Here is a 26,761-nt window from a genome sequence, read left to right as displayed (position 1 = left end):
TCCTCATGTTCTCAAAAGAAGCCAGTAAATGTTTTAACATGTTAACCTTGTAGTTCAAAATTCTGAAAGTTAACGAAGCCGAAGAATAAAGTTTCTTCCAGAATCTGCCAAAAGCTTTCCCATCCTTGTCATTGGGAATGGGGTTAACATTTATAATATGTTTAGAAGTAGAAAATCTAGATATAATTTGGGGGTTGAGAACAGGAATTTACAAATTGCAAGTTCTTTACATAACCTGTCAGATATTTGGGGGCAGGGTTTTGATTGTCAGGCAAGCTGTTATGATAACATGCTCAAAGGTGAACAACATAGGAGGAACAGCTGCGGAATGAGGAAACTCCAGCTGCAACAAACCATAATATTTTTGTCTGTGAGATAGGGATTTCATTATTTTCACACTAAAATAAATCTCTCATTTTGTTTATAGTGTCAGAAAAAGATAACTCTTCTGGAGAGAAATCTGAAGAAATACTTTTCTCAGAATATTGAGCTTGAAGAGGATTAACTGAAGAATCACACTTCCCCTCCTTTCCTGGTTCATCTGACTCAAAATCATTGTCAAAATGTGAGGAGAAATATTTTTATTTATCTATTAGAATGCAATAAGGAACCAGGGTTTAACACTTTAAAAGCTGAAAGTATTCCCTTAGCAAATAGTATTAATTCATCCATGTCCAAAAGGTAAAGAAACAAGTCTGGAAACACTTTTTGAAGTTTCTGGTTTATCTTCCTGGGAGAACCCATGGCACATGACAGGAGCACTAGCCTGGGATTCAGGTACCTTACACATATACACAGCTCTGACTTCTTTTTCTTTTTTTGAGTGCTGGAAGATTTTTGGATGTATTGTGGGTCTGTGCAACTTTATAAACCGCGCAGTCAGAGGTTTGGTGTTTCATATATATATACATATATATATATATATATATATATATATATATATATATATATATGCACACACACACACACACACACACACACACACACACACACACACACACACACAATTTTTTTTTGTAAATATTGAAATAGGTTGAAATTCAGAAAGGAAAAGATCACTAGACGGGTAGTGTTAGGTTGAAAGAATTAATAAAGGGAAAGAAAAGTCACTAGTGGGGTAGTTTTAAAGGGGAGAGGGATTAGAATGATAGTTAAGGTTAGTCAGATTTATAGTAAGAACAGAGTTGTTTAAAGTAACTTATAGATCAAAAAGAGTTTCCTGCTGGTTTTGAGGGGTAAAGACTGGGGTAAGCTAGAGGGGGGCTCAAGGAGAGTGGGGTGTTTATCTATCTGGGTAGATGCAGGGGCAGATTTTAGAATTTAGTAGCTAGTTCTTTAGAGAGAGTTTAAATTTGTTGAAGCAGCTAATCGTGTTTATGCTGGTTGGAAGTGAGTTCCATTGTTAGCGACAGTGTATGGGTAAAGGCAAAGTCCGGCTCGTTTGCTTGGTACATGAACAGTTATGAGTTATAATTTCAAGTGTGCTACAATACTAAAGCATCCATATATATATATATACCAGGGAACACTACAAGTGCTAGTGTCCCAAGTGCATGAAAATCACTATGTTGAAGACAGGAACTTGAGTGACTTATAGTTTATGTAGCCTGCTGCTCATGCTAAACTCAAATATGAGTTCTGGCAAGCAGCCATGGGTAGGAGAGGAGGTTAGGAATTTTAGGATTAGGGAGTGGGAAGGAAGTTTTAGGGTTAGGGAGTGGAAAGGGAGTTTTAGGGTTAGGGACCAATCAGGGAATTTTGGTTTAGGGAGGGGCATTGAAGTTTTAGGTTTAGAGAGTGATCATAGACTTTACCGTTAGGAAGGAGAGTGGACTTATGTTTGTGGAGTGATCAGAGACGTTAGAGTTAGAAAGGAGAGTGGAGTTTTATATTTGGGGAGTGAGGGCTCAGGTTGAGAACTGGGTGGAAGATTTATGATTAGAGTTTAGGTTCTATAAGGGCTATACAGTTTTAGGATCTATAGCATATTATCGCAAAGTGAAAATGTCGAACGGCACAACAGCGAAAGTGCCGAAGTGTCGACGGTCGGTTTTTGGGATCCCAGTACAGGGAAGATTGCGATATTTCCCCTTTCCTCACTGTAGTGCGATCTCGAAGTTGGAATATATATTTAGTGGGGGGGGGGGTGCAGCCACCCCCCCCCACAATACCGCATTTTTGCTCTTGTGAGCATTCAATATTTTCAGTTTGCAATGTTATGATATAGACACACAGTTTTCTAGTTTCTGGTGTTGGAAGGACTACATAGGAACAGGTGTTTGGACTAGTGAGAGTTTGAGCACTTGCTTTTTCAATCAGGTAGCAGTGAGCAGATTTGGCATGAGCTACTAGCACATGAACAGCTGTAATAGACCTGATATGCGATATGTTTAGGTATTTCAGGTGTGTGTGTGTGTGTGTGTGTGTGTGTGTGTGTGTGTGTGAGTGTGTGCGTGTGTGTGTGCGTGTGTGTGTTGTGCATGTGTATGTGTGTGTGTGTGTGTGTGTGTGTGTATGTGTACCTGCACACGCGTGCGTGCATGTGTGTGTGTGTGTCTGTGTGCCCGTGCGTGCGTGCATGTGTGAGTGTCTGTATGTGTGTTTGTATGTGTGCATGAGTGTGTGTGTGTGTGTGTGTGCGTGTGTGTGTGTGTGTGTGTGTGTATGCATCTGTGCACGCGTGTGTGTGTGTCCGTGTGTGCACGTGCGTGGGTGAGTGTGCGTGCATGTGTGTGTGTGCGTGTGTGTGTGTGTCTGTGTGCCCGCGCATGCATGCGTGTGTGTGTGTATTTGTGTTTGTATGTGTGCGTGAGTGTGTGTGTGTGTATGTGTGTATGTGTGTATGTGTGTCTGCGCACGTGTGCGTCCGCGCGTGTGTGCCCGTGCATGCGTGTGCTTGTGTGTGTGTGTGTGTGTGTGTGTGTGTGTGTGTGTGTGTGTGTGTGTGTGTGTGTGTGAGTGTGTGTGTGTGTGTGTGTGTGTGTGTGTGTGTGTGTGTGTATGCATCTGCGCATGCATGTGTGTGTGCCCGTGTGTGCACGTGCGTGGGTGAGTGTGCGTGCATGTGTGTGTGTGCGTGTGTGTGTGTCTGTGTGCCCGCGCATGCGTGCGCGTGTGTGAGTGTGTGTATGTGTGTTTGTATGTGTGCGTGAGTGTGTGTGTGTGTGTGTGTGTGTGTGTGTGTGTATGTGTGTATGTGTGTCTGCGCACGCGTGCGTGCACGCATATGTGTGTGCCCGTGCGTGCGCGTGCGTGGGTGAGTGTGCTTGTGTGTTTGTGTGTGTGTGTGTTTGTGTGTGTGTGTGTGTGTGTGTGAGTGTGTGTGTCTGTGTGTGCATCTTGTTTAATTTTAGGGTTATGAATAGGATTATTTTTTGCATAATTTGTAAGGCTTGGGTTAGGATTATGGTTACACACGCATGAGTAAGGTGGTGGGTGGCAAACATATTTTCTGTTAACATTCAACCATCTTTGTTTATTCCCTGCATAACTGCCAGGGTTCAGTTCTCAGCATTCACACACATTTCTGTTATTCCTGTCCATTGCCACAGAGAGTCACTATCAAGAAATTAACCTGTTTTTCCTTTAGACCCTCTACTGACTTCATTCTCCTTGCCCCAGTCCTATTATTAATATCATTTGCTTCTTAGGTTATTAAACTCATAGGGCCAAGCGGTTGGAAGAAATGGATGTGTAGCATCATAATGACTGTGCTTAGATGTACCCTGCTATACAGCATTACTCAGTGTTTACAGTGCCACTTACTGCTAAGGCAATATGTTGTTTGTCTGTGTGCAAATCAATGCAAAAATGTTACTTGCTATATAATGCAATGCTTTCTGACATTCAGCATGCATGGCATATAACAAAATAGACTGTTCTAATGATCTGGTCATTGGAGGTAAGTGAGAAATATTCCGCATCCCTAAATGGGTAAAAATGACAGCATTTTCTCTAGCATTGTGGCCATGTTTATACCATTTAATCCAACTGCTACCAAAGATCATGGTCAGGATTGCTACTAAACAGGAGCTAATGGGATCTTCATATTAAAATAAAAAAAAAAAAAAAAAAAAAAAAAAAAAACTAATAACTATTGTATTACATTATGACAAGATGTTGCCATGTCGACAATCATACTCAGCAAAGGAAAATAAATTATGGATTCCAGCAGTCTGTTAACTAGATGTCTATATAACTTGGAAACTATTACTTCATGTGGTGTGATTAACCATGAATTCTGCACATTTACCACTTTCACTTAGATAGCTCATTTACTTCACTTTTTATTGATATTTTTCATCATAGAGAAACCACTCATTTGAACTATACATTAATGTATTCCGTTATTAGGTATACATTATCTATTTGATAGAGAGAGAAGAAAGTGATGAAAAAAGATACTAAACGAAGTTGAAATTGGGAAGAGAAAAGAAGAGATGAAGGACATAGTACCTTTCCTATCCACAGTCATTCATTTGGGTATGTTGTGTAAATCTCTGCTGAAGAATGCCAAAAGTTCCACCAGAAGGTAAACTCCAGTCACTTCCTTCTTTTTCTATCTGTCTTGTTGTTGCCTCACAGCAAGAGGTTCTCCCATTCGATTCTCGGCTGGAGTGCGGGGAGTACCTTCTGTGTGGAGTCTGCATGTCCTCCCCACAGTTGGGTGGGCGTTCGAAAGACATGCGTAAATGGGAGTGCCTTGGTTGAATGTCGAGCTGGCACCTTGGTGTTCGTGAAAATCTACTGCCAATCATTAGTGGACCGGAGTTCCGCTGTGGCGACCCCTAACTGGGAAAAGCCGAAAGACAAGAAGAAGAATGTATGACGTATTCTTTCATACTTTTTGTGCTCCAACATGAACAAACTTTTCTGTCCAAACAAATCCATCGTTTACATACTTTTATATTTTTATTTTATTTTGTTAAACAGGGAAATCTGATTCAGGTAAAAGCTACTTTAGAGGGGAAATCCATGGCAAAACATTCTCCTTTATAAGGAAAGCCAGCACAATAAACGTGTATATCAGTAACTTTTTAATAGGACAGCATATGATTTCTTTAGAGAAAAAAAGAAATATTCTCTGTTATACCACTCCAGTACTATAGACAATGACAGCATGCATTATCAGTTGCCAGTGTAGGGAGTAACCAACACACAAAGATAAAAATAGTATACTATTCTCCTGAAGAAGTCTATGTCTTATGGGCAAAAATGTGTGGCATTGGTAGCGTTAAATAAAGTGCAACTTGGATAGTATTTTACTATTTCTGGTCTGTGATCTCCGTTTTTTTGCCTTCGTTTTTTGGATTAAAGGTTATCATCTGTTCCTGTATATTGGGAGACAGAGCAATATCTTAATCCAATACCAATGTGAGATGGATTAATATGAATCAGTGAAAAAGTGGAGCACATGATAAAATGAGAAAGTGACAATTATGATGCTATTTTCAGAGATGAATGTTGCCATGGAATAGGATAACAAGTGATGCTATCTGTTGCTAGCTTGGTAGAGACCAAATTAACCTAATTATTTCAGCTACTAATGGCATGGGATCTCACTTTTGTTTCTTGCTGTTGCTGCATTCATGTTTGTACCAATTGTTACACTGTTACAGAAACTGGAGACAGTGGTTGGACTTGCTGCACTGGAAACTACTGGGTAGGACTATCTGATTTAAATGTGCCGCTTGTTAATGCTCACTATTTATATGTATTGCTAACGTTTTTTTCATTTTTGCAGGGGACTACTATCACTGTTACTTAGTGTGTCCAAACTCAGTTGTCACATCTCATATTTTTACTTTAAACACATCTCATATTATCACCATTTTTAGTCCAATCCCTTACATCCTTCTGTCTTATGCCAAATGTAGGCTACTAACTTATCCTATTTTCTCATACCCCTTCAACTATACTGACCATTGTGGAATCGCCATCAGCTTTTGCCCCTTCTGTAGCCAGCCTAATAGCACTAGGTATTTTGAGACACTGTAGCTACTGCCTGTTGCATATAAATCTTATCGCACAATGATTCCATATGTGAGCGGTACAAGTATTTATTAAACTTAGAATCACACAATGATTCCATACGTGAGAGGTACAAGCATTTATTGAACTTAGAGGCTACCCTTTCACTTCAGAAAAATATTCAGTAAGCACAAAATACTCACACCTAGAGCACATTAGCACCTCCAGTATATCAATATATGCTGTGATTGTTAAGAGGACACCGCCTACGCCTCCCAGACTTAGGACTAAGAAACCTCAGCTATTAGTTCACAAAGCAACACACCTATCTTCCCATAGCCAGTACACAAACCTTTCAGAGTAACATGCATTCAAACTCTTGAGCCCCTCAAGCCAAATGAAACTGCATCGACCCATACTAACATGTTTTAATAAATAATTTTATCATAAAGCATATGGACACCACCCTCCCCATGATGAATAAGAACAGGGAGATGGTTAGTTGTGCTTCTGGAGTCAGGATGTGGGACATAACAAGGGCTCTTAGATCTCTTTATCCTGGAAAATATATTCATGACCTGGTAGTGACCCTCATGGGGTGAATGACCTTAGGTGCTCTACCCAGAGGGACATGCAAAATGATATGCTAGAGCTTACTATGCATGTGTCTGAGGTAGGAAATACACTAGTCATAAGTGGTATTTTGTCAGCACCTATAATGATGCCAAGATTCAAAGATAATATAATTGGCTTAATAACTACCTCTGTAGTTGGTATCATTCTAGGGGGATACAGCGTATGGCAATCTGGAATGGGATAGCTGACAAACCTACCTTCTTTGCCAAGGATGGTCTGCAGCTCTCTTACTATTTACATTATATCTAAAGCCTGCATTGCCCTGTACTAACATTTTAGGCAGAATCTAGATGCTGCAGCCTTGTAAAGTCTAATTCAGGACACATTAAGATGGCTCTACTCAATTCCAGGAGACTTAACAAAAATACCGAAACTTCAGGGCCTCCTACACCTTGTGCATATTCATATATGTGCAATTACAGAGACATGATTTTAAAGTGATGAAAACATGCTTTCTGAGCCTGGGTTTGCCACTTTGTCATGTCTTCATAACTACTGATAGCTGTAGGGGCATATCAGTATGCAGAAAAGATATCATCACCTCATAAACGATTCCTCAGGACAGCAAAACTGAAGTCTTAGTTGTCCAAATTACTTTAAGCAAGATTAATTACCATTTCATAGCCAGCTACAGAACACCCATAGCCAGCTACAGAACACCCACTGTCCCCTGTGGATGACAATGGTTATCTTAGCACGTTAACTGAAATCTCTGTTAACCCCAACACTTTTATGTTGAGGAACGTCCTATCCATCAATAAACTGGATGATCTACACCACCAATGGTTATAATGTCTAATGTTTCTTTGACACTATAAAAGTTAACTTCCTTGTACAAACAGGTGTCAAGGCTACTAGAGGTAAAAATACCCTAGATCTTGTTCTCACAAACATGGTCCCTTCTTTCACACCTACCCATCTTAAATCAGACCACAAGTCAGTGGCATTTTTTAACCGGTGGTTCTTCCTTTGAAACAGCGCTTTGCTTATGGACTTCTCAAAAGCAAGTATTCAATTATTTGATGACTTAAACAAATTCTGCTATAATACTCTCCATTAAGCATTGCTAAAGCTGTTACCTATGCCTCTGATTTCTACTCCCACTTAAATAGTTGTACCACTTCACACCAAATATACTAAGAAATTTAAAAACAAATCTTATGATGGAATACCCATATAAATTAGCAATATAATAAGAGAAAAAAAATACGTAATGCTTCTGAGATACCCTTTTCCACTCACCTTAAGAGCAGACTTAAGTAAACTTGCAAAGGGTTTAAGGTTGTCATTAGGAAGTTTAAAGATGAATATGAACTTAAAATAGCCACTGAAACTGCATTTCTTTTTTAACTACGTCAGAAAAGTTAAGAAGTAATACCCAGGAATGCTTGGAGTAGTCCACAACAACACTGCCCACTCTGACCCAAAGGACATAGTATTCTAGCTGACGAGTTTAGTGCAAATTTTAATCCACCTCTAGTTTTAATTATTCCACAAAATTCACAGTCCCAGCTGCCCTCTGTAATTACTATGGAATAAGCTCTCCAAGCCATCTCAAAAACTAAAGATATCTCTTCCATGGGCCTTTATAACATACTACATTGACAGATTTACCAATACCAAATATGGCCTACCTGAGCACCTATTTAATCAACATCTTAAACCTAAACCTCTTCACAGATTACATTTCCTGAAATACAGCCATTATAGCATTCTTACAGAAGGGAGATCCAACCACAGACACCGGTAACTTTAGATTTATTAGTCTCACTATCCTCAATAATCTGGAGATGTTAAATGTCTTAACCCTAGACCCTCCTTAATTCAACTTTGTCAAATGTAAATCTTGTTTTAACTTATTTAACTTTATTTAAAAAAATCTGAAGAACAATGGCAGCAGTATATACAGCATACCATTATTCCCCATGCAGACGTTAGTGATAGACGAGCAAGTCGACTATAAATCCTTATGTTGTACGAATATAGCTAACTGAGAGAACCCATGTGATCAGAATTGCAAGTGCCACATCTGAAAGCAAAAGTGTTGCTAGTAGTGCACAGTGCTGGTCTCTGTCCTAACTGGTATCTGTTTATAACAGTTTCAGGCCAGCATTCCTGGCCTACGTTATCTGAGTTTACAGACAACTGCAAATAGGGTGCTGTTATTCTTTCCAACATCGACTCACAATTACTCCAGCATAGGTTACAGTATGATAACTTGCTGCAGAGATAACAGTCCTAAAATAAATGTGAAAAATGTTGCAATGTTTATTTTGATAAACAAAACATCATACCATATAGGCAATACAACCCTCCAATCAGACAATGTTGCAGAGATCTAGGCACTGTTGTTGATAATTCCTTGTCTTTTGACCTTCAGGTCTCCACAGCAGCTCAGAAAACCTTCTATCTAACTCAACAAATTTTCAGAGACATCTATTACAGATCAAAAAAATTATAGTTTCATTTTAATCATCTCTTATGAGACCCTTTACTGAATATATACCCCCTTTGACAAGTATTTGTCAAAACACACCACTGAATGTGAAAGATCTCAGAGAATCCTGACTAAAAAGATCAATGACTAGATCCTAAGTAATCCGCACTGACTGCCAGACCTCTCAATCTACTTGATCCCTTACACACTCCTGTATGGAATCTTTGTCTACACTTTCAAGTCATGAAGGGCCCAACCCTCCTTGATCACTTATTTCTTTTGCAGAGCAAATACCTGGCTAAGGGACACACCTTCATCAAATGAAAAACATAAAACGTTGGTGTGGTAGTTTCATATTCCAGCATACCTCCCACCTTTGGAACAAACTTCCACTACATGTCAAGCAGAGTAGCACCCTTGTCATGGAAAAGTAACATAATTGGTGAACAGCCTCAAATTCTCCCTAGTCTATCTTTTGCTGCCTTTCATGATGGTAAGAAAAACTCCTGAATATGATTTATTGGCTAGGCTCGTAATGATCTATAGACTGATTGCCTAGTACTTAATTATGAACCTATGAGCATATAAACCAGAAGATAATTCAGACTTTATCATTTGAAATGGATCTTCATTAACTCAAACACCATCTACTCAAGTTTCACATTCTTGCTTCTGATCGAATGATCAACTCATGCTATAGACATGATCAACAGTGCATTTAAAAAAAAAATTTGGAGGCAAGCTCCCCTGTACTCTACAATGTCTGTGGATGGGAGGTTCTATCCCCCACACCTCTTATCTATAATAATGCTGCCTCTGAAGTCACATAAACTTGGAGAAAGTATATTTACAGAAATAGACCATATATCTGAATGTCTTAACCTGGAATACTCAGGTGAATGTTCAGCCAAGCCAAATAAGTGAAAAATAACCATTTTAAAAATGTAAATGCTGCTTCTACCGTGTGTGTGTGTGTGTGTGTGTGTGTGTGTGTGTGTGTGTGTGTGTGTGTGTGTGTGTGTGTCTGCCTGTCTGTCTGCATGTTTGTGTATCCAGTCAGTCTAATCTAGTTTATGTCCATTACACTAAATCATCTGTTTAAAATGAACATAATGCAAAGGAACATGAGAGATGAGGAATATGCATTGTCTACACTGCCTTTAATATGCCTGTATGGGTTGGGGACAAAGTTTATAATATTAATTTCTCTAGTTATGATTCATAACATTAAATAATATCCTTACAATAAACATGGCACAAAGCAGTTTGAAAGAAAGCCAACAGCCTAGTTGTGCCTTCTGTGGATCACCATTACTATCATGGACAATCATCTGTGGGTCACCATTACTATCATGGACAATCATCTGTGGGTCACCATTACTATCATGGACAATCATCTGTGGATCACCATTACTATCATGGACAATCATCTGTGGGTCACCATTACTATCATGGACAATCATCTGTGGATCACCATTACTATCATGGACAATCATCTGTGGGTCACCATTACTATCATGGACAATCATCTGTGGATCACCATTACTATCATGGACAATCATCTGTGGGTCACCATTACTATCATGGACAATCATCTGTGGATCACCATTACTATCATGGACAATCATCTGTGGGTCACCATTACTATCATGGACAATCATCTGTGGGTCACCATTACTATCATGGACAATCATCTGTGGGTCACCATTACTATCATGGACAATCATCTGTGGATCACCATTACTATCATGGACAATCATCTGTGGGTCACCATTACTATCATGGACAATCATCTGTGGGTCACCATTACTATCATGGACAACCATCTGTGGATCACCATTACTATCATGGACAATCATCTGTGGGTCACCATTACTATCATGGACAACCATCTGTGGATCACCATTACTATCATGGACAATCATCTGTGGGTCACCATTACTATCATGGACAACCATCTGTGGGTCACCATTACTATCATGGACAATCATCTGTGGGTCACCATTACTATCATGGACAATCATCTATGGGTCACCATTACTATCATGGACAATCATCTGTGGATCACCATTACTATCATGGACAATCATCTGTGGGTCACCATTACTATCATGGACAACCATCTGTGGGTCACCATTACTATCATGGACAACCATCTGTGGGTCACCATTACTATCATGGACAATCATCTGTGGGTCACCATTACTATCATGGACAATCATCTGTGGGTCACCATTACTATCATGGACAATCATCTGTGGGTCACCATTACTATCATGGACAATCATCTGTGGGTCACCATTACTATCATGGACAATCATCTGTGGATCACCATTACTATCATGGACAATCATCTGTGGGTCACCATTACTATCATGGACAACCATCTGTGGGTCACCATTACTATCATGGACAATCATCTGTGGGTCACCATTACTATCATGGACAATCATCTGTGGGTCACCATTACTATCATGGACAATCATCTGTGGGTCACCATTACTATCATGGACAACCATCTGTGGGTCACCATTACTATCATGGACAATCATCTGTGGATCACCATTACTATCATGGACAATCATCTGTGGGTCACCATTACTATCATGGACAACCATCTGTGGGTCACCATTACTATCATGGACAATCATCTGTGGGTCACCATTACTATCATGGACAATCATGGAGAGCAAAGAAGAGAAGGGAATGACCTCAATCAGTGTAACTGCAGTGCAGAAAACTAAGTGGTTCCAGAATAAGGAGGAAGACAGGGTCTGGTCTGCTCTATGCCTGTAGCTACCAACTGCCATGCAACAATTTCACTTCTTATGAAATCAAAAGCATTGCTAGATGCAGTAAGACTGCATAAAAAATAAATGTATAATTAAGTCCACAGGTGCTATTCTGGTAGTTAACCCAGAAAATGTATGCTTGAGCTAAAAATGACCTGCTTCTTGCAGGCCAAAGTTTGATTCCTTCAGCCGCCATCCACTGCCAAATATATACTGCTGGTACCCTCTCTGAATGAAAACTTGCAGCTAGTAGGATACTGCAAGGATCATTGCTGGTACCCCTCCTGTTTGGTATTTATTTTGCAGACATCCAATATGGCTGAACTTTGACCAACTTTGGGAACTGTTATATGCTCATTCACTAATACTAAACTGCTCTGAAAATGACTGGAAAGTAAACATACCTGGTGTATTGAAGTGGTCTTACGCTAAATACAAAAAATGCAGAATAGTTGTGTTCAGCAAAAAAAAGCTGCCCCCCCCCCCATATGTCATATGTCACACTGCAAACAGATACAGTCATAACAGACCTGGATACTTACGAGAGAAAGTCTCTCATTTCATAATCAAGTTTCTACCATACTCATGCAATCCTTTCATCTGGCCTAGTTAATTTCTAAAGGAATACCTTTAAGATCAAAAGACATTATCTTACTACTGTACGCATATTACTTTTTTAAAATCCTTTAACTATCCATATTGGCACAGCTCTTCTTATACTCAGCATCATATCAACTGCTCCAAGGTGACAGGTGTTTCACTTTTCCAGCCATGAAAGACCCAGTCCTATTTCGTCAGAATCATCATCCCCCTTTTCCTCATTTTTCATTTTCTTTCTCCTATTTGACCTTCTATTTCTCCAAAAACAGAAAAAGTGGCTTTTCAAATACCCATACTAGGAACTGAAATTTACACCAGCAAGTAATCAGCTTGCTGGAGGAAGAGCCTCTTAACCCAATGTATTCCCAGCCTGTAGAATAAGTTACCATTAAAGGTCAAGCAAAGTGCTACTTTGATTATAAGGCTAGTCTTGATGACTGGATGGGCAAACTCAAATTTATACCACAGTTATCATTCCCTGCCCTGCTTGATTCGGGAGGCGGGCACTATTAAGTACTTATAAAGGGTGGGATGAACTTTGAAGTGTGTCTGTTTAAAGACGTATATGGCTGTGATCACTTGCCTAATATCATTCATATGCCTACTGAGCGACTCTGACAAAGTCATATAACCAGGTAGTGATCTGGTTCGGTTATGAAATGAGACAGTTTCGTTCAGGTGAATTGTTGACTAATATAATAAACATTACTCAGTAGCTGCTTTCAATTTCATTGTTTTCCCTCAGTATCATAATATTATTATACTGCCATTCAATAGTATTAACTTATTTTTGGTGATGTTAATTGGCTTTACTTATCAAGTACAACATTCCTATCTAACCAGATAAATGTACTTACAATAGAACTGGGGTCAGCATTTAACACGCAAGCAAAGACTCACAGCTTTTATCAGATTTTTTTCTTCTTCTGATAATCAAAGCAATTTTCCTGGATACAAATGCACCTTGTTGGTTATGTCTACACTTTTGAAAGGTAATATGGAGTGTAGGAACTGCAGATGATGAGTTTTCCACATAACTTATCTACTGTGTAGTGAATGATGGCAGGAAATGGATTGCGTTCTGTGCCACATGAGACACACAGAGGATTACAACCAGATCACCAGTGAAATGAGTTTATATGTTTGAGAAATGCATTGTACGAAGGTCACCTTATGAGTGAAGTTTGAGAGATGGCTTTCTTTGAATCCATTTTTAGAACGTATAAGAAAATGAAGCTATGATTAGAGACAGAGACCTGTTCACAATTCTTTGTAGTATATGGGGAGATTTAGCTCCTCTAATATATTACCATTTAAAAAATGTGACTGTTTTACAGCTTTAAAGGCTGTAATGCACCTAACACTGTCATGCAAACAGCAGCCAAAAGTGAAGTACATCCCTAATCAATCAACAGCTTTAAAAGACTTTTTTGTGTTTGTGTGGCAAACCCAATAAAAGAAGCATTATGTGTGTGGGGGGAAAGATGTTTAGATGCAACAAGTTCACAGACTGCAGCACCACAGCCAAAAATGCATTATATGACATTGATAATGGACTGCTGAAACCATGGAAGGGATACCATATAGAGGATGATCTTACAGGCTACATTATCAAAGTATATAACCACTAGCCTGAATGTGCACATAGCCTGTTCTGTCAGAAATAGAAAGTATTATGAATCACAATGCAGTAGGAATTTGATGAGAGTGTAAGCACAAAAATCAGGTACAAACACTACCGACACCTCAAGGCACGCACGTAGGACTGTTGGTGCACGGTCCAAACCAAGAGTAAACCATCCAAAAAGAGAGACCAGCACTCAATGGCAGCAGGATAAAATTACATTTATTAAGGTTGTCAAAACAACCTACTATTAATGCACAAACCGGTTTCGGCTGTTAAAGCCTTTTTCAATGTAACTTAACAAAAAGATTAAATTTCAAAAAACCATAATGCATCCTGGTTCTTGTTTTATACCCACACCTTAAAGTGGTATTATCCATTTTCATTTCTCTATCCATAGTGCTTATACATTGTGTTATACTGTTGGAATATGAATGAAAATCATTTCATGAACATAATAAACATATAAATCTGCCACATTAACATGCTTGTTATTACTTACTAACTTGTAAATGTATTATAATTATATTATAAAGCTTGTGTTATTGGCATATGTTTATTATACATTTTTTATATATAAGATATAAGAGGCCCACATTAATTACACAAGTATTGTGAAAATATTATAACCACTCAGAATGTAATTCTTGTGAAACTTATTTCAACACTAACCCCAATAGAATATTATTCATATGATGAGGGCAAGTCCCCAATAATATGCATATAATTATTTTCAAAAAGCACACTATTGTGTGTCTTAATTATTAAATATTGAGGGTTATAATGTGGCTCCTGGGTAAATTGTGGACCAAAATCATATGAAATTTCTGTTACCTGTGGAAAAATATACACATAAATATATCTGTATATGTATATCTCTTTCCTTGTCCCATTATTGTTATTAAGTATAGACCTGTTATTATTATATGGTCTATGTATATCAAAAGTTATAATATTCGACTGCCTGATGATATTATTATAATCTTAGCATTCCTTTTGGGCACATAAAAACTATCCCTCATGTACTTGATATTCGTTTAGTTCTGGTTTGAAAAAAGCCCCAAGGGTGGTAATCCACCTTTGTTCCATGTTGTTAAGTTTGGTGTGCCATCCCATCTTGAAATTTCTGTGTGATTGTATTTTGTCTATTATAATAAACTTGAATGAAGCTCCTGTGTGTTGTTGAGTGTGTATATATAAAGCATTGGTTATTCTCCTATTTCTAATTGAACTAAGGTGTTCGCTAATTCTGATTCTAATAGGCCTGGAAGTCTGCCCTACATAGAAAGCTGAACAAGAACATTGGCTCAAATATATCACCCAATCTGAACTGCAGTTGCCAAAAGTTATTATATTGAATATCTTAGGTGTGTTTTAACTCATAAATTCCTTAGTTTTCCAAATGTGTTGGCATAAACTGCAGTGTCCACAGGGGTAACAACCAACTAAAGCATCCCCAAACAATGTGGTCTGATGTTTAATTCCTGGTGTATATATTTTATAATGTGTTAAATTAGACTGAATTGTGCATCCTCTACGATAGGAAAAAGAGCAGGTATCAGGAAGAATATCCAAAAGAAATGGGTTTGACTGTAGTATATTCCAATGTTTATTGACTATTTGTCTGAACCAAATTGTATTGTTACCATACGTAGTGACTAGTCTGATCTGTTGCCTATCCTGCTTGGAACCTTCTGTAGATCTGTTATATTGAAGAAGATCTTCTCTACTTTTTGTTCCTATTTGTGCAACTGTTTTGTTTAGCTGATTAGGATTATAAACAAGAACCAGGATGCATTATGGTTTTTTGAAATTTAATCTTTTTGTTAAGTTACATTGAAAAAGGCTTTAACAGCTGAAACCGGTTTGTGCATTAATAGTAGGTTGTTTTGACAACCTTAATAAATGTAATTTTATCCTGCTGCCATTGAGTGCTGGTCTCTCTTTTTGGATGGTTTACAAACACTACCGAGCCATGATCTTTTACTTTCAGCATATATATCTAATTAAAAATTACACAAGTTTCACATGGATCTCTATTCAGTCATCACTAGTAAGCACAGTCCTACGTTTCCCATACAAAACCAGTTAAAATTCCCCAGTTTATTAAACATAAAAGTCTGCTTTCAAATAAGTGTCAAACAATATTTTCAAAAAATTGTGTGGTAGAATAAATGTAGTCTTTCTCCTGACTTGTTGGCAGTGTAAACTAGATTATTACTTTCTTGCTTTTTGAACTCAACACACCATAGAGATTAAAAGGATAACAATACTAGTTCCAAGATACACAACACTGAAAATAACATAATAATGTAAGTTTCTAGATACACAACACTGAAAATAAAATAATAATGTAAGAGCCTAGATACACAACACTGAAAATAAAATAATAACGTAAGAGCCTAGATACACAACACTGAAAATAAAATAATAATGTAAGAGCCTAGATACACAACACTGAAAATAAAATAATAATGTAAGTGCCTAGATACACAACACTGAAAATAAAATAATAATGTAAGAGCCTAGATACACAACACTGAAAATAAAATAATAATGTAAGAGCCTAGATACACAACACTGAAAATAAAATAATAATGTAAGAGCCTAGATACACAACACTGAAAATAAAATAATAATGTAAGAACCTAGATACACAACACTGAAAATAAAATAATAATGTAAGTGCCTAGATACACAACACTGAAAATAAAATAATAATGTAAGAGCCTAGATACACAACACTGAAAATAAAATAATAATGTAAGTGCCTAGATACACAACACTGTAAATAAAATAATAATGTAAGAGCCTAGATACACAACACTGAAAATAAAATAATAATGTAAGAGCCTAGATACACAACACTGAAAATAAAATAATAATGTAAGAGCCTAGATACACAACACTGAAAATAAAATAACAATGTAAGAGCCTAGATACACAACACTGAAAATAAAATAATAATGTAAGTGCCTAGATACACAACACTGAAAATAAAATAATAATGTAAGAGCCTAGATACACAACACTGAAAATAAAATAATAATGTAAGAGCCTAGATACACAACACTGAAAATAAAATAATAATGTAAGAGCCTAGACACACAACATTGAAAATAAAACAATAATGTAAGAACCTAGATACACAACACTGAAAATAAAATAATAATGTAAGTGCCTAGATACACAACACTGAAAATAAAATAATAATGTAAGAGCCTAGATACACAACACTGAAAATAAAATAATAATGTAAGTGCCTAGATACACAACACTGAAAATAAAATAATAATGTAAGAGCCTAGATACACAACACTGAAAATAAAATAATAATGTAAGAGCCTAGATACACAACACTGAAAATAAAATAATAATGTAAGAGCCTAGATACACAACACTGAAAATAAAACAATAATGTAAGAGCCTAGATACACAACACTGAAAATAAAATAATAATGTAAGAGCCTAGATACACAACACTGAAAATAAAATAATAATGTAAGAGCCTAGATACACAACACTGAAAATAAAATAATAATGTAAGAGCCTAGATACACAACACTGAAAATAAAATAATAATGTAAGTGCCTAGATACACAACACTGAAAATAAAATAATAATGTAAGAGCCTAGATACACAACACTAAAAATAAAATAATAATGTAAGTTGCTAGGTACACAACACTGAAAATAAAATAATAATGTAAGAGCCTAGATACACAACACTGAAAATAAAATAATAATGTAAGTGCCTAGATACACAACACTGAAAATAAAATAATAATGTAAGAGCCTAGATACACAACACTGAAAATAAAATAATAATGTAAGAGCCTAGATACACAACACTGAAAATAAAATAATAATGTAAGAGCCTAGATACACAACACTGAAAATAAAATAATAATGTAAGAGCCTAGATACACAACACTGAAAATAAAATAATAATGTAAGAGCCTAGATACACAACACTGAAAATAAAATAATAATGTAAGAACCTAGATACACAACACTGAAAATAAAATAATAATGTAAGAGCCTAGATACACAACACTGAAAATAAAATAATAATGTAAGTGCCTAGATACACAACACTGAAAATAAAATAATGTAAGTGCCTAGATACACAACACTAAAAATAAAATAATAATGTAAGTGCCTAGATACACAACACTGAAAATAAAATAATAATGTAAGAGCCTAGATACACAACACTGAAAATAAAATAATAATGTAAGTGCCTAGATACACAACACTGAAAATAAAATAATAATGTAAGAGCCTTGATACACAACACTGAAAATAAAATAATAATGTAAGAGCCTAGATACACAACACTGAAAATAAAATAATAATGTAAGAGCCTAGATACACAACACTGAAAATAAAATAATAATGTAAGAGCCTAGATACACAACACTGAAAATAAAATAATAATGTAAGAGCCTAGATACACAACACTGAAAATAAAATAATAATGTAAGAGCCTAGATACACAACACTGAAAATAAAATAATAATGTAAGAGCCTAGATACACAACACTGAAAAAAAAATAATAATGTAAGAGCCTAGATACACAACACTGAAAATAAAATAATAATGTAAGTGCCTAGATACACAACACTGAAAATAAAATAATGTAAGTGCCTAGATACACAACACTAAAAATAAAATAATAATGTAAGTTGCTAGGTACACAACACTGAAAATAAAGTAATAATGTAAGTGCCTAGATACACAACACTGAAAATAAAATAATAATGTAAGAGCCTAGATACACAATACTGAAAATAAAATAATAATGTAAGTGCCTAGATACACAACACTGAAAATAAAATAATAATGTAAGAGCCTAGATACACAACACTGAAAATAAAATAATAATGTAAGAGCCTAGATACACAACACTGAAAATAAAATAATAATGTAAGAGCCTAGATACACAACACTGAAAATAAAATAATAATGTAAGTGCCTAGATACACAACACTGAAAATAAAATAATAATGCAAGAGCCTAGATACACAACACTGAAAATAAAATAATAATCTAAGTGCCTAGATGCACAACACTGAAAATAAAATAATAATGTAAGTGCCTAGATACACAACACTGAAAATAAAATAATAATGTAAGTGCCTAGATACACAACACTGAAAATAAAATAGTAATGTAAGTGCCTAGATACACAACACTGAAAATAAAATAATAATGTAAGTGCCTAGATACACAACACTGAAAATAAAATAATAATGTAAGTGCCTAGATACACAACACTGAAAACAAAAGTAAAACAGTAATAACTGTCTAGGCACTACGCTAGTAGCCTATTTTGAAGGGAGACCTAAGGTTGTCATTATACTACTAGGGGATCAGAGAATTTCCCCTACTCTTTTCGATGGGTGCTATGGGATCTTTTACATTCACCTAAGCTACCACCAACTCAATCAGGTGGGACCTCATTTTAATATCTCATCAGAAAGATGGCACACTCAGGAGTACAACACTGCCCTTATGTTGCTCAACAATCATTCTGCCTGGAGTGGGAATTGAACCAATAGCCTTCTGCACCAAAGTTGAGTGTGCTACCTGCTGCTCCACTGACATTCACTCATAATGACCATTGGCTGAGTCAATGGTAAACCATACAACTTTTAATTAATAAATCCCATTTATATTCCCACCCATTTGCAGGGTGTTAAAAATGCAGCATGTATAAATGCATGCATGTTGACAGTCATACCATAACAAGATAGACAGCATATGTATGAAAAGTAATTACTGTTTACTTGCATCAAAAGAAAAAAAAAGAAAATAAGCAAATAAATAAAATAAATATATCAGAAAAACAATGTACATAGAAAGAAATAGTCTTATGGAATGATGCAGATTACTCATGGATATACAGTTGACATTTACGTACTGTGTGCCATATACATGGTATAGCTAAAGAGATTAAAATAGCTGGACACATGCTGTGATTCAGTGAAGGCTGGAATGTACTGACAAATGCAAATATACCACTTACACCCAGGAAAAACAGCATCTTTCTTCAATTACAAGCAGGGGGTCAAGTAATATTTAAGGACACTGCTGTCCACTTTCATGAAATTAAATCTGGGAAGTATACCTGAGATTTTTAATTGCAATTTCCAGTCATTATGTTGAGTTCATTACAGTTTTCTTCTCCGTCAGTGTATTATGAAAACTAACACAGATTCTAGGCATAAAACATTCAATAATCCAAGCTAACAATATTGTAAACAGAGAATATACATTGAAATACATATTTTGGTGAGTTAGTTCTCTGGCCTAAAATAACAAATTATATTAAAATCGCATGTTTTTTCCATTTCTCAGATTTGAGAATGAATGGTATTTTTCCTGGAGAAATGACAAATCCATGTCCCTAATTATTAAGTTAGAAAAATCACTCACTGTCCATGTGTCCAGCTTAATCCTTCATCCTCCCTCTGATTAACAGTGATCCGAGAAGTGAATACTACAGTGGGGAAAAGGGTAAATTCCCCAATCCCCACTGTACCGCAGTCTACTTAGAACTGCTTCAAGAGATACCTTACCCTTGTCCCCACTATAGTGCACTCTAAGAGATGATATACATAATTTGCATGGGGTGTGGGCAGGTGCAGGGGGGGCTTGCCCATGCAAAAATGTAGCTTTGCTTTTTTTTAAATTTTGAGTTTTTGGAAAATTGATCATATGGTCGCAACCATATGAATTTTGAGTTTCCGAAAACTTCATGACATAATATAAACACACCTAGTGATATCCCTTTTCAGCATATCTCACATTTCATTTACTCTATTATTTTCAGATGTAACAGTCTATTGAATATTTGTCAGAAATTCTTTAGTCTGCAAATAATTTGCATTCTTATCATATTTAATTAGCGACTTATTTTCATGAAGACATACCTTGGTGGCTAGCCAATACAAAGGCAGTTGAGTGGCACTACCTTTGACAGGTAGTAAAGCATTACACCATTTTAGATTTCCAAACTGAGGAATGCATATCATATTCAGAACATTTCCATTCCCTTTTGATTCCCTTTTTTAATTTCTCCAAGTCTTTTGGGTTTCTAATACCATGATGGGAATGGACTCCATTTCTAGTCAAAGTATGATTAAAGTTCATGAAATTATTTCACTCTTTGATGTCAGCCAAAAGTGCTCTTCACAGCACCCATAATGTGCCCAGTAATGACTCCTTCTGCAGTTTGTATGGAGTTACATGTATTGGTAGCATATCTAAATAAGATTTTAGACTCTTTTTTATAAGACCCATTGCTCCTACTACTATTGGAACTATTTGGATATCTTTCTTCCACATTACTCTCATTTCGGCATGCAGATCCTGATATTTTATAACTTTATGTCTCTCTGTGTGAAGGACACTGTAGTCACTAGGTGTGGCAATTTCAATAATCAATGGTGCATGTTTCCAGTGTTTTTCAGCCACTTCAAAACCACAATGTTTGCATAATTCCCAGTGCAACAGTCTTGCCACATTATTGTTCCTTTCAGTACACAGTCCTTCTGCCATTAGTATAACACAAGCAGCAACAAGGTGTGCAACTGTTTCCAGTTTGGTTTTACAAAACCTACATTTGTCTGTTTCTCCCCCATTTCAATGGACTTTGTAAACCAGTGTGTATGTAGCCCACTATCTTGAGCTGCTAATATTAACCTTTCATCTCTTGGTTTGAATTCACCTCTCCTTAACAATTCCTGCATTCTTTCCTGATCAACATGAGGTTCTTCCAGAAGTTTTCTATACTTGCAACTATATTTATGCATTTTCCACATTTCTTGCCTTTTCATCTGATCCTTCACCTTATATTCTTTCTTTTGTTTTTTGGCACATTCAGTTGCTGCCTGATTTCTATCCACTTCTGGTCCAATTTCCATGCCTGCTTGAGGGCGATATACATCTGCTAGATTAAGCAGGGAAGTCATCTTAGATTTATTCTCCTCATGTTTCAAAACTTTCATTACATTTGGGTCTCTTGAGGTCAGCAGATATGTGTGGAGTCCCACAATTGCAGATATGTATATGTAATCAATTTCAAGGAGGCCCATCCCTCTTTTGGAATGGGGAATATATAATCTTGGTATGCACTGATTTTTATAGATCATTTGATGAGCATGAAGCATCCTTCTTGTTTTAATATCTAGTCTATCAAACACATTTTGGGGCCAATGAATCACTCCAAAACTGTAAGTTGGGGCAGGAAGGGCACATTGGTTTATTGCTTGGATTTTGTTTCTAGATGTCAATGCTGTTTTCAGGATTAATTTAAGTCTTCTAAAATATTCCTTACTCAGTTTTACTCAAATTTGGTTGTGTTTTATTGCTGATTCTTCATCAACTCCCAAGTGTTTAAACACTCCCTCTTGCTCAAGTTCTTTTATATCACATTCTTGTTCCAAACTGATGTTTTCCTAATGCTGCAGTTTTTCTGCTTTAAAGGTTGCTTTTGCATATTTATCAAGGCCAAATGACATTCTAATATCATACGAGAGCATTTTGACAATCTGCAGCAGTGCTTTCAGTTCCTCATCTAATGAGCTATACAGTTTTGAATCATCAACAAATAGAAGATGAGAAATCTTTAGACTTTGTTGTTTTCTAGGAGCCAAATTGTAGCCATGACCTAAGCTGTTAAGTAAACAGCTTAATGGGTTAAGGGCAAGGCAAAACAATAACGGTGACACAGAGTCACCCTGGAATACCCCCTTTGAATTTTTATCCCTGGGATAATAATTGGTCCTTTATCATACTTTAATTGCAAAGTTGTCTGCCATTGTTTCATGGTGACTGTAACATAGTCGATCAGTGTAAGATATATCTTATACATGTTTAAACAATCTTTTATCCAAGAATGTGGGATACTATCAAATGCTTTTTGTAGTCAATCCATGCCATACTTAGATTCTTCCCCTTTTTACAGTTCTCCACTATGACTTTATTTAACAAATGACCCTTTGTTCCATATGACTTTCTTTTATTGCCCTTTTGTTCTACTGCCATAATTAAGTTTTCTTCTAAATTAGACTCTGTCAGCATCAATTCCTGTATATAGTTTATATGTTGTTGGAAGGCAAGTTATTGGTCTATAATTTTTGGGTAAGTTTGTAGTTTCACTCTTAAGTAGGACCATTGTTTTACCTGTTATTAGCCAGATTGGTGTCTGTTCTGGGTGCGCATATAAATAGTTCTTACTCATGGCTAGGTCTTTATGCAAAGATGTTAATACTTTTAACCAAGCGATAGGCACTGCATCTGGGCCTGGGGTTTTCCAATTAGAGGCTTTTCTTAACTTTGTTTCAATCTCTCTGGCTGTTACCTCATCACATTTCATATCCTGTACATTTAAACTTCTTATTCTTTCTTTTACTTCTTCTATCCATTTAGCATCTTTGTTATGTTCCACAGGATCTTCATAGATATTTCTCCAAAATGCTCAATTTCTTCTTTTTTTGGCAGTCTTTCAATTCCTTTTACCTTGTTTCCCAGTTCTCTATAAATTTTTTTTGAGTCGTCATTAAGTTGCCTATTTTGTACTTTTTCTTTATATGTATCTGTGTATCTTCTAAGTTTTCCCACCTGTGCTGAGATTTTTAATTTATTATTTGTGATAGTGCATGATAGATCCTGGTCTGTTCTAATACTGCGCACTGTTTTTATCACATCTATCTTTCTTAGTATTTCTGTTGCTCTATTCCCTCTTCTATATTCTTCTAACAGTGACACTTCTTGTCTTAATGTGTTTATATTTTTATCTATTTGATACTTCCATGATGGCATTCAATTTCTCCCCTTCCTTTGCCTCACTACCCTGTGCTCTTATGGTAAAACTTTACCAGTTATTCATTTAGCTGCACAGTAATATATCCTGTTTACTTCTGTTATATCACATGGATCTCTATGGACAGCCCTAATTCCTGTGTTCATTTGTTTTATCAGACTTCTTACTTTTGGGGTTTTATTGACCTTCTGTAGTCTATTTCTTTCATTGATTTTAATGTATCTATGTCCATTAAATCAAGCAACTCTTCCCTTAGTTCATTTTCTTCCAGACTAAGGGCACATCCTTTGTTTTCCTCTTCCTGAGGGCATTCTGTAGAAAGTTCTATAGCATCTTCCTGTGGCAGCTTATCTTCAATTTCATCCTCTGCCATCCACTGCTTTGTCATATGGGAACTCACTGGCGTATCACTCCTCAATATTGACTGCTTCTGAGTTTCCACAGTTTCCTGTTCCTTTCCTTGCTGTCTAGTTTCAAGTGAACATTTATATTGGTTTCCTGTGGAAGGCTCCAAAGTATTTTAATATGGCAGCTGACCAATTGCTTCCTTTTCCACTGGTTTCCCCTTAATTTGGATATCCATTGCTCTATCCTGTTGTGGTGCGTTCTGCATTAGATTTTCTATACTGAATCCTTCACTTTGCAGGTGCTCCATAATCTCATTTTCTATTTCTTTAACTTCTCTATTACTGATTTCCTTTTCCACTTTTCCTCTATGTCTTCTTATTTTTTTGTATTGTAAAGTTTTCCATGTCTGGATGTCTTTGCCTGTATTTCTCTTCAAATATATTTGGTGCTGCTCTTTTTGTATTGGTTAGTTTTGCTTTCTCCTTGGTATAAATATTACATCATATTAAATCTCTTTTTCTTTCACTTGTCCATATTTCTTCTTCAGATGTTTCCTGATCTTCCTGCTTCTCCTTACTTTGGGGACTCATTCCATCATGCTGTGATACAGTCTGTGTTAGACTTTCTACATTAAATCCTTCACTTCACAGACACTCCATAACTTCAACTTCTATTTCCTTAACTTCTATTTTACTAATCTTCTTTTCCACAATCCATATTTGTGATATTAAATTTTTATTGTGAATTTTTTTATATCTGGATGCCTTTGCCTGTATTTCTGTTGGAATATCTTTGTGACTGCTTTCTCTATATTAGTTAACTTGTCTTTCTCCTTTGCATAAATATTGCACCATATCAAATCTCTCTTTCTTTCCCATGTCCATGTTTCTTTTTTATACTTTTCAAAAATGTCTAGGTTTTGTTGTTTACATTTTTGTACTTCCTCAGATGCGTCTTTTTCCAAACAGATCAAAGTTTCTTGATCTATATACTGTTTTTCAAAAATCTGTTGTATTAATATATGCAAATTTTTATTTGAAACTTCTGACAATTTTTCCTGTGAAAGTATTTTTCTTTCCTCTAATTTATTTCTTAATCTCTTTGTATATTCTCTGTCTGGTAATTCTGGGCTTTTTCCATAACAGTAACAACACATAATTTTTTTCTTACCCTCAAAAGTCCACTCTATCATCTTTATGGCTCTTCTTTAGCCTATCAGTTTTTGTGATTTTTCTGGACTGCTACTTATTTCTACAACAGTGGAAGAGTATCCTTCCCTTGGGCCTGGCCTGGCCCCATTGTAGGAATGTTTCCGGATTTTGAGGATTCTACACTGTCATTTTTTCCTGTCCTGGCACCAGTGTGCCTACCAGGATTGAGCACTTTTTTATCCTGGGACTTGTGCACCCAGTGATCTTTTTTTTGTTTTTGACTTACTCCTGTCTATGATATATGCTGTATAAATACAGTCTATATATCAGTGTCGCCTTGGTGAGATTTTGTGAAAAACAGGGTCCACCTCACGAAGGTACTCACCAAGACTTGAGGATGAATTCAATTTCAGCAGTACTACTCTCCTTTGCTTGCTGACTTTTCATCTCTCCATTAGAACCCTCCCTTATGAGGTTAAGTTGCTTTCCTTATCAACTGTGCTTAAGACTCTTTCACATCCCATTTCAGTCCATCCCTAGCAGGTTACTGTCTGCAGCTATTATACCTTCACAAGCATTGATAGTATAAATTAAATCTATAACCTAGTCAGGTTCTTTTCTATAAGCTTTTAGCATGCTATATATGCCAACTATTGTATGGCAAACCCTATAATGTTAAGCATTATACAGCTACAATCTATGATTTCATAGATTTATTAAAAGTGAATGCTTCTAAGACCAAAATTGAATTACCCCCATGCCATTTATAGTACACAGTTGCACTGGAGTCTTTGGAGGTGTGTATTCATTTGTTTTCTTTAAGCCAGGTTTCTGCAGTACTAGCAACATCACCATTACAATTTTGGAGAATAAAGTTTAAAAAGACTTTACTCTTAATGCTTCTTACAGTGATCAAAATGATTTTTACTCTTCCATTTTCTAGGTTTTGTCTGTCTCCCCAACTAAATAAAATCCTTGGATTTTTCATTTATATACCTCATGGTGTCACTCCCTAATATCAATCTACTTACTTTAAGGGGGTATTATCTTTTTCAAGGACATATTCCTTTGCAATCAGAATTGAATGCTCAATGTAGCCCTGACCTTTAAGACTGGAAGATTCTTCTGACATGCATTTTCCCAATTTACTCCTGAAGTAAATAATACTTTAAGAATAAATTGGACAGGATAGCTGTTCTAATGTATCTAAATAAAGCATTGTGTACCTTCTGCATAGTACTGGAGCTTCCTTTTGATTCATTTTCACTGTCATTTCTTCAAGGGATGGTTTGATGGAGAAATAAAGAGATACGCTTATATTGAGTTTATTGGATTATCATTAAATCCACATGCTGTAAATCAGCCAAACA

The 26,761-nt window shown here is 36.3% G+C and overlaps 1 protein-coding gene across 12 annotated transcripts in view; it reads right to left on the bottom strand.

Moving 5' to 3' along the window:
• The window catches only part of A4GALT (alpha 1,4-galactosyltransferase (P blood group)), a 1,248,973-nt gene that overhangs the window by 625,078 nt on the left and 597,134 nt on the right, over window positions 1-26,761 (bottom strand). The window lies entirely within an intron of this gene.

The sequence above is a fragment of the Protopterus annectens genome, chromosome 11.part0, assembly GCF_019279795.1.
Source record: "Protopterus annectens isolate FY-2018-M chromosome 11.part0, PAN1.0, whole genome shotgun sequence".
Classification (NCBI taxonomy): Eukaryota; Metazoa; Chordata; order Ceratodontiformes; family Protopteridae; genus Protopterus; species Protopterus annectens.
This window is presented reverse-complemented; position numbering and strand designations above follow the sequence as displayed.